This window comes from Anabrus simplex, chromosome 14, assembly GCF_040414725.1.
Source record: "Anabrus simplex isolate iqAnaSimp1 chromosome 14, ASM4041472v1, whole genome shotgun sequence".
NCBI classification, from domain to species: Eukaryota; Metazoa; Arthropoda; class Insecta; order Orthoptera; family Tettigoniidae; genus Anabrus; species Anabrus simplex.
Genome location: NC_090278.1, coordinates 7027596 through 7047449, shown reverse-complemented (window position 1 = coordinate 7047449; position 19854 = coordinate 7027596). Strand labels below are relative to the sequence as shown.

General features: G+C 36.1%; 1 protein-coding gene across 1 annotated transcript in view; it reads right to left on the bottom strand.

Annotated features, from left to right (window-relative positions):
- Positions 1 to 18593, bottom strand: part of LOC136885412 (uncharacterized) — a 93664-nt gene extending 75071 nt beyond the window's left edge. The window contains exon 1 of the mRNA XM_068230333.1: positions 18329 to 18593. The gene's annotated coding sequence lies outside the window, so the exon portion shown is untranslated. The remainder of the gene's footprint in view (positions 1 to 18328) is intronic.
- Between the last annotated feature and the right edge of the window lie 1261 nt (positions 18594 to 19854).

Genomic DNA, 19854 nt, shown 5'->3' with positions numbered 1-19854 from the left:
AGTTAGGCTCGTCAGTTGGGACTTAGCACACCACCCAAGATGCAAGGCTAGTGCATACCGTGGAGGCCACTGCATAGGCTACTTGAAGCCACCAGCAGTGCCAATGCACTATGAGAGCTATGTCTCATTTCCAAAAATTGATGCCTGCCTGGCCATCAAATGATGTGGATGTTGATTCCCATAGGGAACCTAAAATATTTGTCCCGAATGAGTAAATTTATAATACCAATATAATGGTCCGTTATTGGACATTATAAATTTTCCAGCTAACTCAGGCAACCAAGAATGAGTTAGCTGGAAAATTTATAATGTCCAATAACGGACCATTATATTGGTATTATAAATTTACTCATTCGGGACAAATATTTTAGGTTCCCTATGGGAATCAACATCCACATCAAATGCTGAAGTAGCCGTGAAGTTAATTGTTCTGCACAAGGCTCTCTCCAAATCTTTCATAAGGGTCATCTTGTCTTCTCATTAGTGTACATTCTGAGAATTCTAGTTGCCCGGGAATGCTACCAGTGACTGCTTACTCACAAGTTACCAAAGGATTTTCCAGCATATCTTGCAACTTCATGTGTTGATTGTTGAGGCAGAAATGCCATAGCATTTCAGTTGCCCAGTAAACATGTGTAGGAAGGACAAGCATGTTTAGATCTCAAGCAAGTAAAAATGTAGTGCAAAAGGACATTTATTGAGAAAAGCTCCTTGAAAAATTAAACTGTGAGACAGCACAACTGTGAAGAATAAGAATGACATTTTTAAAAAGTAGGAATCGAGGAATGAAAATAAAGTAGGAGTCAGTTTTTGCAGAACTGAACATTGTAGCACATAAGTGATTCAAGTTTGTTCGAGCAAAGAAAGTGTGAGTGAAGGTCAATGTTACAAGAAAAAAAATGTGAAAGATCACAAATAACCTGAAAGTTGAGTTTAATTCCGCAAATAATTTGTGTGTCATGCTGGGTTGTTATTCCCTTTTTGAGAATATCGCAGTAAAGAAAAATGTGCTAAATTTGTACACCCAGCTGAATGATTAATTTTCCAAAGGTGTAATGAATGTAAGGGCTCACTTGTAATATCTCCCGAACAAATGTTTAGTTAGAAATTATTTAGAATAATCTAAATAGATATGTATGCTTATATTTAAGGTGGATGTTCTTTAACATTAAAATGTTCAATTAATTTTTACTACCTTGTTTTAGCGGACACATCTTGCAACGGACATTCTTCCATGGAAACAAGGGTGTCTGCAGAAAAGAGGTTCGATTGTATATGTACATACATAGAGAGAAAAATAGACTTTAACCACCAAAACAACATACATATTACAATTTAAATTTTTTAAACTAAATGTTGTAGAAAAGGTAAATAATATCCTTGATAAATACCCATTCAGTAACATTAAATAAAACTTTGTTTATTCTTAACACACTGAAGACCTGCCCCGGAGATCTCCATATTACTGTGACCAGCAGTTGTGGAAGGTCCCCAGAAATCTCTGCTCTTATATACTGGCTTAGTTTTCAGCTTGTTGCGCTGTCTGTTAGCTAAAGTTTGAAGTATTTGTCATCATATCTTGGATTAGTATCCTTATTGATGTTAATGCCAATATTTCTTTTCCACCTTTACGATAACTGGTTTTTTCTCTTTTTTTTTTTTTTTTTTTTTTTTGCTTTACGTCGCACTGACACCGACACAGATAGGTCTTATTGCGACGATGGGACAGGGAAGGGCTAGGAGTGGGAAGGAAGTGGCCGTGGCCTTAATTAAGGTACAGCCCCAGCATTTGCCTGGTGTGAAAATGGGATACCACGGAAAACCATCTTCAGGGCTGCCGACAGTGGGGTTCGAACCTACTATCTCCCGAATACTGGATACTGGCCGCAGTTAAGCGACTGCAGCTATCGAGCTCGGTACGATAACTGTAACAATGAAATCAACCTATATATAAGGATGATCTTAATGCACGTGCCTAGAGACAATTCTCAAGATGGCAACATGCCCCGTGAAACGACAAAATATTTTAACATTTATACACAGATTCATTATCTGATGTGCCACATGGATGACAAGCCCTGAGAATTGTTGTACTTTCTCAGCTGACAGCAGGTGACAGCCGACAGTAGGTGACGGTCTATAAGAATTCTCACTTTTACGCACCCCATATTTCTTTGACTACTCGATGAAAGGGTGACTGAATGCGTGGCTGTATTTAAAAAAAAAACTCAGAGAATCAGAACAGGTGAAGCTTTATCTGACCCTGTAATAATTAAGAGGGGAATTCCTTGAGGCAGTATTATTGGACTTTATATTTTCTTATATATAAATGATATGAGTAAAGAGCGGAATCAGAGATAAGGTGTTTTGCAGATGAAGTCATTCTGTACAGAGTAATAAATAAGTTACAAGATTGTGAGCAACTGCAAAATGACCTTGATAATGTTGTAAGATGGACAGTAGGCAATGGTATGATGATGAACGGGGTTAAAAGTCAGGTTGTGAGTTTCACAAATAGGAAAAATCCTCTCAGTTTTAATTACTGCGTTGATGTGGTGAAAGTTTCTTTTGGAGATCATTGTAAGTACCTAGGTGCTAATATGATGAACGATCTTCATTGGGGTAATCACATAAATATGATTGTAAATAAAGGGTAGGGGTACACATCTCTGTATATATTTATGAGGGTATTAAGGGTTGCAGTAAGGGTGAGGGCATATAAGTCTCTGGAAAGACACCAACTAGACTATAGTTCCAGTTAATGGGACCCTCACCAGGAGTACTTGATTTGAAAACTGGAAATAAACCTAAGAAAAGCAGCTCGATTTATTCTGGGTGATTTCCGACAAAAGAATAGCGTTACAAAAATGTTGCAAAGTTTGGGCAGGAACACTTCGGAGAAAGAAGACAAGCTGCTCGACTAAGTGGGTATGTAATACCAATATAAATGGTCCGTTATTGGACATTATAAATTTTCCAGCCAACTCATGCCTGGTTGCCAGCATTTTGCTCCTGAGTGCTAAGTTGGGCTCATCAGTTGGTACATAGCACACCCACCAAGACGCATGGCTAGTGCAAACCGTGGAAGCCACAGCGTAGGCTACTTGGAGCCACCGGCAAACAATTTTCAGTAAAGAGACAAAGTCTCTCATAGTGCATTGGCCATGGAATGCATTAGCTGGAAAATTTATAATGTCCAATATCGGACCATTTATATTGGTATTATAAATTTACACATTCGGAACAAATATTTCAGGTTCCCTATGGGAATCAACATCTATATCATAAGTGGGTATGTTCTGAGGTGTCAGTGGAGAGATGGCATGGAATGACATTAGTACAGGAATAAGTTTAGGGGGTGTCTTTAAAAGTACGAAAGATCACAATATGAAGATAAAGATGGAATTCAAGAGGACGAATTAGGGTAAATAATAGTTTATAGGAAGGGGAGTTAGGTATTGGAATAACTTACCAAGGAAGATGTTCAATAAATTTCCAATTTCTTTGCAATCATTTCAGAAAAGGCCAGGAAGAAAACAAATAGGGAATCTACCACCTAGTTGACTGCCCTAAATGCAGATAAGTATTGATTGATTGATTGACTGAATGCTCCTAGTTTTTAAACTTCACAACACGGTAACCTTAACCACCATCCCGGTTTTCATTTTTAAATAAGGAGGTATCCCCAGCGGTTTTTATTGTTTTTTTTTTTTGCTAGTTGCTTTACATTTTTTTTTAACGTAAAAAATTTCATTATTCCGTATTGAACTAAGAATTACAAATAAATAACATTTGGGTATTTCCACCTATTCAATACAAAATTTAATGCTGTTATTCAACTACAACATTTATAGAATTATACAGAACTAGTTTCAACAGATAATAGTGCCATCCTCAGCTGTTATTGAAAAATCGGCATACATACAATTCATAATATGACCTAAAGTGGGTGTGGAAAAACTATTTAAAACTGTTTTGAAAATATTAACACATTAAAAACATTTATAACAAGTAAAGAACTTGCAAGGCAGTTATGTGTTAAAAGAGTTCATTAAGGTCTCCTTATAAACAGGCGGTTGCGATGTTCTTGAAATTGTGCTCTTGATAAAATGCTGTGTTTCATTCATGTGTATAATGCAACAAAGTCATAAAAGTTGTAAAGGCTTGCAATTTTTAGTTTATGTCCTAGGCTTATGAGGTGGAAAACATTCAGATGACTTCTTAAGATCTTACTAGAGTGCATGTTTCTTAGTTCAATATCGAACCTGGAATGAAATGAAACGCCGGTAAAAAACCTATATTGGAATTATCTGAGTCGGTACAACCTGAATGATAAAGATGAAATGTTTTTAAAAGGGGGAAGACTCACCTCAAACTCCTGTAGGATGAACCTCTTGTTATCCGCACGCTAAGACCGGCGAGACAGCACTGAGTGTGTGTTCGCAGTCGGACGATGTTAGGAGGGGGAATGGGGCGGGCCGAGGCGGCGCGTGTGGGTCGCACATGCGGGGAGAATCAGGTGGGCGTGAGCTCCAGAACGAATACTGAGAGAACTTATTGTGTATTATACGTAGAATTAAATGCTTGTTTGGAATCTGGACTTTATTAAGAAATGTTATCAAAAAGTCTAAAAGGACTTCCGGAGTTTCAGAAATATCATTGAGATTAAGATTGGCATTAAAGTATTGTTCTATATGAATGTAGCATAATTCCGTAGTGTCGAGTAATGGTCCTTTACTCAAAGATTCTAGTATTTGGATATCCTGTTCCAAATTTGTAAAATTATGTTTTAAATCATGTATATGTTGCCCGACAGCGGAGAATCTATTATATTTTACTGCGTTGACATGCTCAGCGTACCTGTCTTAAAGTTGTGCCCTGTTTGTCCTAGGTAGGTGCTGCCGCAGTCATTGCATTGAAATCTGTAAACACCTGAACTTAAATAAGGGTTGGATTTATTTAAGGTAGCTGTGTTGTGTAAAACATCGGAACTTTTATTATCCGTTCGAAAAGAAATCTTTACATTGTTCTTTTTAAATATGTTGGTAACTCTATGAATGTTATTATTAAACGTGAAGCTTGAATAAGAATTATGACTTGGTTTATCCCTAATGACCTTAGTTTGTGGGCGATGTTTAATCTTATTGATTATGCCTTCAATAAAAGAAGTCTTGTAGCCGTTAGCATGAGATATTTTACGGATAATATTCAACTCTTTATTTAAATCGGTTTTTGACATTGGAATTCTAAAAGCACGGTCTACTAGTCTGAAATAGGTGGCTTTTCATGAGCTTGTGGGTGTATTCAGTCATGCCTTATGGTTACGGTGGTTTGTGTTGGCTTCCTGTATATGCTGAAAGAAAATGACGGGGGCTGTCTCTTAATAGTTAAATCACGCCGGGCTGAGTGGCTCAGACGGTTAAGGCAGCCTCGTGTCGGTAGATTTACTGGCACGTAAAAGAACTCCTGCGGGACTAAATTCCAGCAGCTCGGCATCTCCAAAAACCGTAAAAGAGTAGTTAGTGGGACATAAAACAAATAACATTATTGTTATTAATCGCGGAACCTTCCAAAAAATCCATATAAATTTCTGCAAGTATCCCTGAGGCGGGAGACCCCATGGATAGCCCGTTTTGTTTATAAATCGTGTTGTCGAAAATGAAATAATTGTTGTTGATTAACAACATTAATAAACTCATAAAGTCCCGTACCTCTAGTTCACTAAGCTGACTATAAGTTTTTAAATTTTTGTAAATGATCGGTATTATCTTACTGGTATTAACACTTGGGAACATGTTAACCACGTCGAACGAATGTATTGTGTGATATGGTAGTAGTTCAAAGTTACTCAAATTACTAACTAATTCAATGGTATTCTTAATTGATTTATTAGCACTAACTCTATAATGTTGTTTTAGAAATTTCTGATTGAACTGTGCTACTTTGTAAAAAGGACTTGGTCTGTAATTAATTATCGGTCTAATGGGGATTCCGGTCTTGTGAATTTTTTGGAAGGGCTTTTACTGTTGGAAGCCCTGGGTTCATGTTAATTAATTTGTTTTTTTCTTGTTCTGTAAATAGAAAATTTTTCTTTAGTGTTTGTTTTAATTGTTTTTGAAGTATCTGTGTTGGGTCTTTCTTAGTCAGTATGAAAGTCTTATCTTCAAAAATGTTTAAGTTTTTTGAATGTAATCCGTCTTGTGCCTGATAACTGTTGTATTACCTTTATCCGCCTTGGTTACGATAAGTTCTTCATCTGTAATCTTCTTTTTAAGATCTCTGATGTGCTTTCTTTCCGTAAAAGTAGCTTCTGAATTGCCGCCGGTTCTATTATTGTTCGCGATGAAAATTTTTTGTAATTGCCTTTTTACATCGGTCCTAACATCGTATTGCAAATCCTGTGGCATTTTTCGTATTGCTACTTCAGATTCTATTACTAATTTGGAAGCTATGTGGGCTAAGTTTACATTAGGCCAATTGTGTTTGGGCCCTTTAGACAGAATACTCTTTTCTACTTCATTTAAATCAATTTTAGATAAGTTAACTAGAGGAGTATGGAATTGATTCGTTGAATCTTTATTGGCATTATATTTAGGTTTATTAGCGGGGGGGATTCTGCTAGAGACTACTTCATTATGTAACATATTGAGTTTCTTTTCTAGTGTTGTTTGTTTGATGTTAAGCAAATTGGTAAGCTTATCTTGAACCTGAGCTTGAAAAAGGTTCCATTGAGCCTTTGTGAGTAAAGCTGTGGCCTTGAGGTGAGCCTCATACAGTTTCTGGTTTAAAAAGGATTTTTTCTTATGAAGAAACTTTAGTTCCTTCTTTAACCATAACTTTTTAGCTTTAAAATTAACATCGCTTTGGTGTTTAAGAACTTTAGGTTTTCTTAAAATGCTCATAAGGAATTTGGGGGTCAAATTCTGTGTAATACACTGTTTAATAAATTTTATGTCTTTGCCTAAAGTTCTTAAACACAAAAGCGATGTTCATTTAGAAGCTAAAAAGTTATGGTTAAAGAATGAACTAAAGTTTCTTCATAAGAAAAAATCCTTTTTAAACCAGAAACTGTATGATGCTCACCTAAGGCCACAGCTTTACTCACGAAGGCTCAATGGAACCTTTTTCAAGCTCAGGTTCAAGATAAGCTTACCAATTTGCTTAACATCAAACAAACAACACTAGAAAAGAAACTCAATATGTTACATAATGAAGTAGTCTCTAGCAAAACCCCCCCGCTAATAAACCTAAATATAATGCCAATAAAGATTCAACGAATCAATTCCATACTCCTCTAGTTAACTTTTCTAAAATTGATTTAAATGAAGTAGAAAAGAGTATTCTGTCTAAAGGGCCCAAACACAATTGCCCTAATGTAAACTTAGCCAACATAGCTTCCAAATTAGTGATAGAATCTGAAGTAGCAATACGAAAAATGCCACAGGATTTGCAATACGATGTTAGGACAGATGTAAAAAGGCAATTACAAAAAATTTTCATCGTGAACAATAATAGAACCGACGGCAATTCAGAAGCTACTTTTACCGAAAGAAAGCACATCACAGATCTTCAAAAGAAGATTACAGATGAAGAACTTATCGTAACCAAGGCGGATAAAGGTAATACGACAGTTATCAGGCACAAGACGGATTACATTCAAAAAACTTAAACATTTTTGAAGATAAGACTTTCACAGTGACTAAGAAAGATCCAACACAGATACTTCAAAAACAATTAAAACAAACACTAAAGAAAACAAATTTTCTATTTACAGAACAAGAAAAAACCAAATTAATTAAAATGAACCCAGGGCTTCCAACAGTAAAAGCCCTTCCAAAAATCCACAAGACCTGAATCCTCATTAGACCGATAATTAATTACAGGCCAAGTCCTTTTTACAAAGTAGCACAGTTCAATCAGAAATTTCTAAAACAACATTATAGATTTAGTGCTAATAAATCAATTAAGAATACCATTGAATTAGTTAATAATTTGAGTTACTTTGAACTACAACCATATCACACAATACATTCGTTCGACGTGGTTAACATGTTTCCAAGTGTTAATACCAGTAAGATAATACCGATCATTTATAAAAATTTAAAAACTTATAGTCACCTTAGTGCACTAGAGATACAGGACTTTGAGTTTATTAAAGTTGTTAATCAACAACAATTATTTCATTTTTGACAACACGATTTATAAACAAAACATGCTATCCATGGGGTCTCCCTCCTCAGGGATACTTGCAGAAATTTATATGCATTTTTTTGGAAGGTTCCATGATTGATAATATGAACATATTCAACAATACAACACTATACACTTTTGGTCTAGGTATGTAGACGACGTATACGTAGTCTTAGACAAAAGGATAGTAGATGCTAAGATCACTTTAAATAAACTCCATGACATAGACCCACACATCAAGTTTACTTTGGAGACTGAAAATAAGGGATCAATTAACTATTTAGATTTAACTGTTAAGAGACAGCCCCGTCATTTTCTTTCAGCATCTACAGGAAGCCAACACAAACCAGCATAACCATAAGGCATGACTCAATACACCCACAAGCTCATAAAAGAGCCACCTATTTCAGACTAGTAGACCGTGCTTTTAGAATTCCAATGTCAAAAACCGATTTAAATAAAGAGTTGAATATTATCCGTAAAATATCTCATGCTAACGGCTACAAGACTTCTTTTATTGAAGGCATAATCAATAAGATTAAACATCGCCCACAAACTAAGGTCATTAGGGATAAACCAAGTCATAATTCTTATTCAAGCTTCACGTTTAATAATAACATTCATAGAGTTACCAACATATTTAAAAAAGAACAATGTAAAGATTTCTTTTCGAACAGATAATAAAAGTTCCGATGTTTTACACAACACAGCTACCTTAAATAAATCCAACCCTTATTTAAGTTCAGGTGTTTACAGATTTCAATGCAATGATTGCGGCAGCGCCCACCTAGGACAAACAGAGCGCAAGTTTAAGATTAGGTACGTTGAGCATGTCAACGCAGTAAAATATAATAGATTCTCCGCTGCCGGGCAACATATACATGATTTAAAACATAATTTTACAAATTTGGAACAGGATATCCAAATACTAGAATCTTTGAGTAAAGGACCATTACTCGATGCTACGGAATTATGCTACAATCATATAGACCAATACTTTAATGCCAATCTTAATCTCTTGATATTTCTGAAACTCTGAAAGTTCTTTTCGACTTTTTGATAACATTTCTTAATAAAGTCCAGATTCCAAACAAGCATTTAATTCTACGTATAATACACAATAAGTTCTCTCAGTATTCGTTCTGGAGCCCACGCCCACCTGATTCTCCCTGCATTGCGACCCACACGCGCCGCCTCAGCCCGCCCCATTCCCCCCTCCTAACATCGTCCGACTGCGAACACACACTCAGTGCTGTCTCGCCGGTCATAGCGTGCGGATAACAAGAGGTTCTTCCTACGGCAGTTTGAGGTGAGTCTTCCCCCTTTTAAAAACATTTCATCTTCATCATTCAGGTTGTACCGACTCAGATAATTCCAATATAGGTTTTTTACCGGCGTTTCATTTCATGACGGGTTCCATATTGAACTAAGAAACATAACCTCTAGTACGATCTTAAAAAGCCATCTGAATGTTTTCCACCTCATAAGCCTAGGACATAAACTAAAAATTGCAAGCCTTCACAACTTTTATGACTTTGTTGCATTATACACATGAATGAAACACAGCATTTTATCAAGAGCACAAATTCAAGAACATCGCAACCGCCTGTTTATAAAGAGACCTTAATGAACTATTTTAACATATAACTGACTTGCAAGTTCTTTACTTGTTATAAATGTTTTTAATGTGTTAATATTTTCAAAACAGTTTTAAATAGTTTTTCCACACCCACTTTAAGTCATATTATGAATTGTATGTATGCCTATTTTTCAATAACAGCTGAGGATGACACTATTATGCGTCGAAACTAGTTCTGTATAATTCTATAAATGTTGTAATTGAATAAGAGCATTAAATTTTGTATTGAATAGGTGGAAATACCAAAAGTTTATTTATTTGTAGTTGCTTTACGTCGCACCGACACAGATAGGTCTTATGGCGACGATGGGACAGGGAAGGGCTAGGAGTGGGAAGGAAGTGGCTGTGGTAAGGTACAGCCTGGTCTGAAAATGAGAAACCACGGAAAACCATCTTCAGGGCTGCCGACAGTGGGGTTCGAACCTACTATCTCCCGAATACTGGATACTGGCCGCACTTAAGCGACTGCAACTATTGAGCTTGGTAGGTTTCGCATGTTTGAGAAGCAGTTATGTTGAAAAGTTATGTGAAACGATACCTTAAGAATAGCCTTCCCTTCTACTTACTAGGGATTCACCATTGCAATGCTGTGATACTGTACGGACTACGGAACTCCTGTATCCGAACCGGTGTTCTCTAGTATTAAACTGGTCTCTCATGTTCAATCCGAGTTCAATCAAATACAAAGAATAAGAACAGGGAACATGCGTAATTTTCGAAAATATAATTTTTGAAAAGTTCATCAATGAAATAGTATGTAAACATATTATATTGTGATAAGTTGCCTTGTTTTCTACCATTAAAAGTATATTTAAAAGTCTCTTTCTGGAAGGCGAGTAAAACGGCCTCTGACGTAAGCGACGGGCTGTGACGTCACGATCCAGTACCACATGCAGCTCTCCCAGCCATTGTGCATCAGCTGTTACTACAAGCTGAATGTTCTATATTTGTGATCGTGAATTGAAAATGACTGAGGAAGGTTTCAAGAAAGCACAGTCAGACAATCTACCATGTGTGGATGCCATAATGGTGGCATCATTCTTAAAAAGTAGCGACTGTTTTGTGGCTGCAGAAATTCGCGGGTCGAAAGCAAATAGGAAAGTGACATCTTTTATATACGTACAATGTACTGTAACTCATAATATTGGGGTAACAATCAACATGGATAGAAATCGCTTAAATCACCTTTGCCATTTATTTCTAGATTGATTCCCATATTAGAGAATAACTTTACATTTTGGGCTTTCGCCATAACTAAAGTAACAAATCGGACTTCAGCACTAACATAAAAATACAGGTAGCATTATAGTACTGTAGTTCTATAACCTATTATTCCTGAAATATGTATATATTTATGGTTGGGGCAACTGGCCTCCCTCTTCCTACACCCATGAAAGAGAAATATTAAATATCTTTAGTTCATTTTTCTATACCACTACTGAACAATGAACTATATTCATGTTACAGTGCTGGCAGAGAAAATTATGGTGACAGTGCTATAGGTTATGTTCAAGTAAAGAGACAAAGTGGTAAATGCATAGTAAAATGCAAAATATGTCCTGAGCACAAGGTCAGATCCAAAAACTATACAGTCACACTAATTGTGGATGAGGAACAGTGCTGCATAGACAGTGTAGAATGTCATGACTGTGCTGCATCATCTGGTGAGTAAATAAACTTAGCAAACACTAAACTAGGCCTAAAAATTTTTAAAGTCTTTTGCTAATGATTACACCTTTTTTTGGAGGGAAAAAGTTTCCATTCATATAAAGATAGATATGTACTGTGAAGTCTTAAATGTATATGGTGGAGAGAGAAACACAACAACTTATAAAGTAGAGTATATACATAACAATAATACTAGCAACTAACTAGACAATTTTATAATATAAACAGAAAAAACAAATTTAATAATTTACAGTATGTAGGCCTACTTAAAGCCAGCAGACGGGAAAGTATAACATTCTGTCATACTATTATTTTAATTTATTATTTGTTCATTCATTTGTTGATTTTATACATTTTTAACAGGCCTATACAACCACAGCCTATGATTTTTCCCTTCCTTTGCCCCCTTAGGCTATCAGAAAACCCACAGGTGACATAATTTTGATTTCTTTCAATACAGGTGGTTGCAAACATGCAGTAGCATTTCTGATGTGGATGCACCGTCAAAGTGAGGAGAAAGCTACGACATCTGTGAAGTGGTACTGGAAAAAAATCAGAGCTATCTGCCGTTGGGACATCAAAAAAATTTATCACTGCAAAAGACTTGGGAACAACAAAGCAAGGTACTGGGGTAACAACTAACAGCAGTGTCTCTAATGGCAGCTTCTTAAATGCTGTAGTTGTTACGGGTAAAGAGCTCAAAATCAAAAATCAACTGTGCAGGTATTTCACAGAAAGCAGCTGCATCAAAAAGCTGTCATTGCACTATCTTGCAATTAAATTTGCAGAAAGAGGTGGAGATAGTGATTCTTTCTTCAAGTTTGCTCAGGAGAACATGCCATTTGAGTCTATTAAGTTAGCAGAAAGGCAAACTTTGAAACAAAATGATGATCCAGCTTGGCATAAACTCAGATATATGAGAATCACAGCATCCAAGCTCTATGAAGCAACTAGGTGCAAAACAACAGATGGGACATTTGCATAACGAGTGATCGGTGCTGTGAAAACAAAGCAGACTAAGACAATGAAAAGGGGATGTACACTCGAAACGGATGTCATAGCCACAGTACAAACACAACTTGGCATCAAAATACAAAAATGTGGTCCCCTGCTTTCTGCATCACATCCTATGATGGGAGCTTCACCAGATGGTGTTGGAAAGGACTTTGTTGTTGAAGTGAAGTGTCCAGCTCGAGAAGCTACAGTAGGAAATTATGTCAACAATGGCAAAAATTAAGGACAAGTTCCTACTGCAGATTCAAATACAGATGCATTTTTCTAAAATGAAATAAATGTGTTTTTTTTGTGTTGCAGATCCAAATTTTAAAGTAACAAACAGTATTTCAGTTTATTGGGTGGACTATGATAGGTAATTGGCTATTAGAGCCATTACTGAAGGAGAGAAATTCTGGAAAGACTGCATATTTCCAGTACTTATGAGAAGTGTTAGTCCCATAAGTATTAAGTAGGCTGGCCTTTGTTTATAGAGTTTGATTTGTATTTTTAAGATTCTTTTGCAGGAAAAATAGGCCTACTATATTTACCCATATGTACTCCAAAAAAATAACCCCAAATGCTAACATGGACTGATATAAGAATAGTAATAAAAAGCTGCTCTTCATGTATGACAGGTATGAATGTGTGTGGTGATGATGGTGGGTGGAGTTGAGTGTGGAATGGGGGTATAAAAGGCACCTTAAAGATATATATATATATCATAAAAAAATAAAATACAATTTTGTGATTATCACCAATGTGCAAAGTAAAGTAGGTAGGCCTAATTCATTTCAAAATGTAAATATATATACCAGTACACACACACACATATATATATATACTAGCAAGATACCCGTGCTTCGCTACGGTAATATACTGAAATTTATAATTGAATGCTTATCGTTTTATATACAACCCGCCGATATTCGTGATCTGACTCGTTTACTGAGAGATTACGGCAACGTTCCTCCCATTTTTCAATCTTTCTTTCCAGCAATCGATTTCGTATTTCCCGGGCTGGGTCCAGGTATTCCACCCGGTCAGTTGGGTTCCTAAATCTTAGCCATGCTTTCCTATAAGCATTTTTAATGTGGATCAAATCCTTGAGGAGATCCGGCGTGGTGTCCTCTTAGGTGCCTTGGCGGTACTAAACCGGCGGCCGGACTGCAATCGTAGTCATTACCCGTCCAGGACCCGTTTCCAGCACGGTCCGCACATGTTGACGACGGTCCAGGATATTATTATTATTATTATTATTATTATTATTATTATTATTATTATTATTATTGATGTTCTGGACCCCACAGCAATATGCAAGACCACTACTTGGCGGTAAAATACATCTGCTGCCATTGTCATTGCTAACAATGTGACCAGCACCATTGTTGCGCGTAGGCAAGTGTGCGCAATTTCTGGCGATACGAATGACATACCTCCGTGTATTATTGACCTTATTATAGAGGTGAACAATTTGACGGCCAATCTCATTCCTATCGTTTATTTCAAATGTGTTTAAATTTTTATTTATATGCCAGGAGAATCTTCTCTAATCTAAGAACGTTCTCCGAAGGAAAATATGGCTGTTGAAAAAGAACCCAGGAAAGATTAAAAATGATCGGTTTATGATCAGAATAAGTACATCGCAAGTCTACAGCCTGTTTCCTATCATTCGACAGGATCAGTGATGGAATGAATAAAGCCCCATCTAGCGGCGACAATAGGAATTGTGCCGGCTGCCGAAGCTCCCCTCTGGGGCAATGATCGATGAGTGACTAATGAAATGAAATATTGGACAGTGTTGCTGGAATGAATGATGACAGGGAAAGCCGGAGTATCCGGAGAAAAACCTGTGTCGCCTCCATTTTGTCCAGCACGAATGTCACATGGAGTGACCGGGATTTGAAACACGGAACCCAGCTGTGAGGCCGGCGCGCTGCCGACTGAGCAACGGAGGCTCCTTATAAGTACATTACGAACAGTAAAATCAATTGGTCTCACCTCCTTTTACACCCCACCGCCGTTAAGTTTATTTAACCCCACCCTCCAAAAAATTAAAAGAAGGCGTGTTTCTTTATGTTTAAAGGAGATTCCAAATACCAATATTCACGTTTATTACCTTCAGTTTTGAGATATAAGTATCCCCTTAAAAATAATTCACGTTTTTAACTTCCTTCCACACTCCCCCCACCCCTCCCTCACAAAGTGATATTAAAGCAAAAAATACTTGTTCCTTTAATAGTAAAGGATCTTCTAAATACCAGTTATCACCACTCTAACCTCTTCAGTTTTTGATTTATGTGTCCTCATGAAAGGAATTAACTCCTTTTCACTCCCGCCCCCCCCCCCCAAGATTGTTTCCCCCCCAAAACCCGCTTTTCTTTGTTTTTAAAGGAGATCAAAATACCAATTTTCACGTCTGTAACAACTTTAGTTTTTATTAGATGTATGAATTCTCATACAATTAAGTCAATTAATTTTTTCTATCCTTTAACACTCCAAATCCCCTTCATTGGATTTTCCGAGAATACGTGTTTGTTTACTTTTAAAGCAGATTCCAAAAATAAAATTTCACGTGTGTAACATCTTCATTTTTGAGATATCAGTAGCCTAATTAAAAGAATTCAACACCATTTTCAGTCACTTTTACGCCCCCACCCCCCACTACCCAAGTTGTATTTCCGAAAACTAAAAATACACTTTTCTTTATTTTTAATAGGATAAAAAAATGACCATTTTTAACTTGTGTACATGTTAAGTTTTTTGAGATATACTGTAGAAATTCTCATTTTAAAATTTCACCTCATTTTAGTTCCCATTAAGTGGAGTTTCCAAAGACAAATCACCTATGTTTCTTTACACTTACAGGAGATTCCAAATACCCACTATTTACGTCTGTAACATTTTACGCTTCTCAGATATTCTGTAGATATAGTCTTTCAAAAAATTCACCCCAATTTGCCACTCCTGTTTAACCGCCATTAATTGAATTTTCCAAAAGCAAAAATATACGTGTTTCCATATTTTTAAAGGAGATCCCATATACAAATTTTCAGTTCTGTAATATCTTCAGTTTCTGGGATATATGTATGCTCATTAAAGGCATTCAACCCATTATTCACCCTTTTACACCCCTCCTATTGGGATTTAGAGAAAACAAAGAAATACGTGTTCCTTTATTTTTAAGGGAGATTCTAAACACCAATTTTTACATCTGTAAACGTTTAAAATTTTAAGATGTAGACACACTCATTTTAAAAATGTACCCCCTTTTCACCCCCCATTATTTGGATTTTCCAAAAACGAAAAAATACCTGTTTCTTTATTTTTAAAGTGGATCCCAAATACCAATTTTCAGGTCTGTAATATCTTCAGGTTCTGAAATATAAGTAGCCTCATTAAAGGCATTCAACCTATTTTTCACCCTTTTCACCCTTCCTATTAGGATTTTCCGAAAACGAAAAAGTACGTGTTTCTTTATTTTTAAAGGAGATTTCTAAATACCAAATTTTACATCTATAAACTTTAGACGTTTTGAGATATAGATACACTCATTTTAAAAATTTCATCCCCCTTTTCACCCCCCATTATTTGGATTTTCCCAAAACGAAAAAATACCTGTTTCTTTATTTTTAAAGTAGATCCCAAATACCAATTTTCAGGTCTGTAATATATTCAGTTTCTAAGATATAAGTATTCTCTTTAAAGGCATTCAACCCATTTTTCACCCCTTTTCACCTCTCCTATTGGGATTTTCCGAAAACAAAAAATACGTGTTCCTTTATTTTTAATGAAGATTCTAAATACCAATTTTTACATCTCTAAACTTTAAAACTTTTGAGATATAGATGCACTTATTTTAAAAATTCACCCCCCTTTTCACCCTCGCATTAATTGGATTTTCCAAAAACAAAAAATGTGTGTTTCTTTATTTTTGAAGGCGATCAAAAGTACCAATTTTGAGGTCTGTAATATCTTCAGTTTCTGAGTTATATGTATTCTCTTTAAAGGCATTCAACACATTTTTCACCCCTTTTCACCCCTCCTATTGGGATTTTCCGAAAACAAAAAATACGTGTTCCTTTATTTTTAATGAAGATTCTAAATACTAATTTTTACATCTCTAAACTTTAAAACCTTTGAGATATAGATGCACTCATTTTAAAAATTCACCCCCCTTTCACCCTCGCATTAATTGGATTTTCCAAAAAGAAAAAAATATGTGTTTCTTTATTTTTAACAGCGATCAAAAGTAACAATTTTGAGGTCTGTAATATCTTCAGTTTCTGAGATATAAGTAGCGTATCCTGATTAAAGGCATTCAACCACTTTTTCACCCTTTTTCACCACTCCTATTGGGATTGTCTGAAAAAAAAAAAAAAATACGTGTTTCTTTATTTTTAAAGAAGATTCTAAATACCAATTTTCACATCTGTAAACTTTTAAAGTTTTGAGATATAGACACACTCATTTTAAAATTTCACCCCCCTTTTCACCCCCTTAGCGACGGAATATCCAAAAATCCTCTCTTAGCGAGCACCTACATCTTAATATGAATATATGCCCAAAATTTCATTTCTTTATGTCCAGTAGTTTTGGCTCGGCGATGATGAATCAGTCAGTCAGTCAGTCAGTCAGTCAGTCAGTCAGGACAAGCTACTTTATATATATAGATATCTGTTCATATATATATATATGAACAGATTGCTTCTATGCAAATGGTTTCATTTGTTGATTACATATATACAGTATATATATATTTATTGTTAATTGTCTCACTCTATAAATAGCCTTAATACCTTACCAGTGGTACTTGTAAATTAATCAGTGCACTAGCTATTACAATAACTTCATCACACACAGCTATCAACACATGCATGAGGTTTCAACATATTGAATTCTCTGAGTCTTCTAATTAAACGCTCTATATGAATTCTTAAGCTGGCTATTCTCTTGGTCTGCATTACATCTTCCTTTGATATTTTTGCTCCAATACGTACACTAGGTGGTCGAACCAGTGTGCATCCCTTTTTTATCAGAAGTGGTTCCACATGTTTGAACCCTCTGTCAGCCACAGCTGCACAGTCAGAAGGTAACTTTTTGAGGAAGTCACATTTTTCAAACAACAGGGAATCACTTATGCGACCACCATATCCTTCAGAAATGAAATTGATGAAACCATCTGGTGTGGAAGATATAAGATACTTGACAGTATTGCAGTGTTTATATTCTGACCAAGTAAGTGCTTGGTGCACTGAATTGGATGGTTTCTCAATTTCTATTTCTAGATAGTCAATAATAGACTGAACATTACTGTATCTTGCCCTGAATGGCATGGGCAAAAACTGTACAATTTTGCTTCTTTCAGGCCAAAATATTAATTCCTTCAGACACTGAGCTAACAATAATGGGGCAGTTTTACAAAAAATGCAACTAGTACAACTGGCCAAAATTCCAAAGTCATCTGCTAGAATATTAAATAGTTAAGTGAGCCTAATTTATTTTAGTGTTAGTAAAATGTGGTTCATTTCAAGGTTAGTTTGCTTAACAAGCAAGTCCAATACATATAAACATTGCTCTGGTAATCCAAGATACAGCTTAGGCTTACATTTAATTATTAGTTCAGTCATCTGCTAGAATATTAAATGGTTAAGCGAGCCTAATTTATTTTAGTGTTAGTAAAATGTGGTTCAAGGTTAGTTTGCTTAACAAGCAAGTCCAATACATATAAACATTGCTCTGGCAATCCAAGATACAGCTTAGGCATACATTTAATTATTAGTTCTAGCCTACTCTTAACTATTTTATTTTTAACAATTAAATTTCACTTACAAGTACCTTGTCTAGTTCTTCGTCACTGACACCATCTTCAACTTCATAATTAGAGTCGCTACTCTCACAGTCAGAACTACAGCTCTGTCTGGAACTCTCTGTTTTTATTGGGGATGGAACCAGATGGTTGAATTTAATTGGAGATGAGGCAGTATTTGTCACAGGGAGTTTAGTTTGAATGGCCTTACTTCGAAAATGAGGAACTACTTGAATTCCAACATCTGATGTGCTGGTATTAGGTGTAGACCTTTCAATTTCTTGTGAGGACAAGGTGTTTCAAGGTTAGTTTGCTTAACAAGCAAGTCCAATACATATAAACATTGCTCTGGCAATCCAAGATACAGCTTAGGCATACATTTAATTATTAGTTCTAGCCTACTCTTAACTATTTTATTTTTAACAATTAAATTTCACTTACAAGTACCTTGTCTAGTTCTTCGTCACTGACACCATCTTCAACTTCATAATTAGAGTCGCTACTCTCACAGTCAGAACTACAGCTCTGTCTGGAACTCTCTGTTTTTATTGGGGATGGAACCAGATGGTTGAATTTAATTGGAGATGAGGCAGTATTTGTCACAGGGAGTTTAGTTTGAATGGCCTTACTTCGAAAATGAGGAACTACTTGAATTCCAACATCTGATGTGCTGGTATTAGGTGTAGACCTTTCAATTTCTTGTGAGGACAAGGTGTTTACTTCTGCCCCCTCAACATCACTTTCTTTAGCTACTTCCTGTGGTAGGGTATCTTGTATTTCTTTTGGCCTAAGCACTTCTTCAATCAACTCAGCTCGCAAACGTTTGGCAGCAGCAGGCCTCAGTGAATGAATCATTGTCCTCTTCCTGTCTGACTGGCATTCAAATATGTGGGGGATGACTCCAGACTTCATTTTAATTGGACCTCCCATTATTCTGAATTTAACCCAGTTCTCCATATCATTTTCCAGCTGAAAAATTACAGATTAAGCAAAATGTAAGAATATTAAAAACATTTTAATTAATAAATGATAACTTATGAGCTTTACTGACCATTTGCTACTTTTCTGAAGACAAATATGACTTCATCTAGTTTTTCACAAGCTGAGCATATCAAGCAAGAACATTCTAGTGACATTTTTGTCACTCAGTATAGGAATGTCTTTGAGTGCTGTGATTTTTACCCTTTGGTTTACCGGTACTGTTTTGGCATGTATAACCTAATTTTTTTTTTTTTTTTTGCTAGTTGTTTTACGTCGCACCGACACAGATAGGTCTTACTGCGACGATGGGACAGGAAAGGGCTAGGAGTGGGAAGGAAGCGGCCGTGGCCTTAATTAAGGTACAGCCCCAGCATTTGCCTGGTGTGAAAATGGGAAACCACGGAAAACCATTTTCAGGGCTGCCGACAGTGGGGTTCGAACCTACTATCTCCCGAATACTGGATACTGGCCGCACTTAAGCGACTGCAGCTATCGAGCTCGGTATGTATAACCTAAAACTTAGCCTAAGTATGGACAATATTTTAAACACCAGTAAGTAGTACCAGTAATGCAT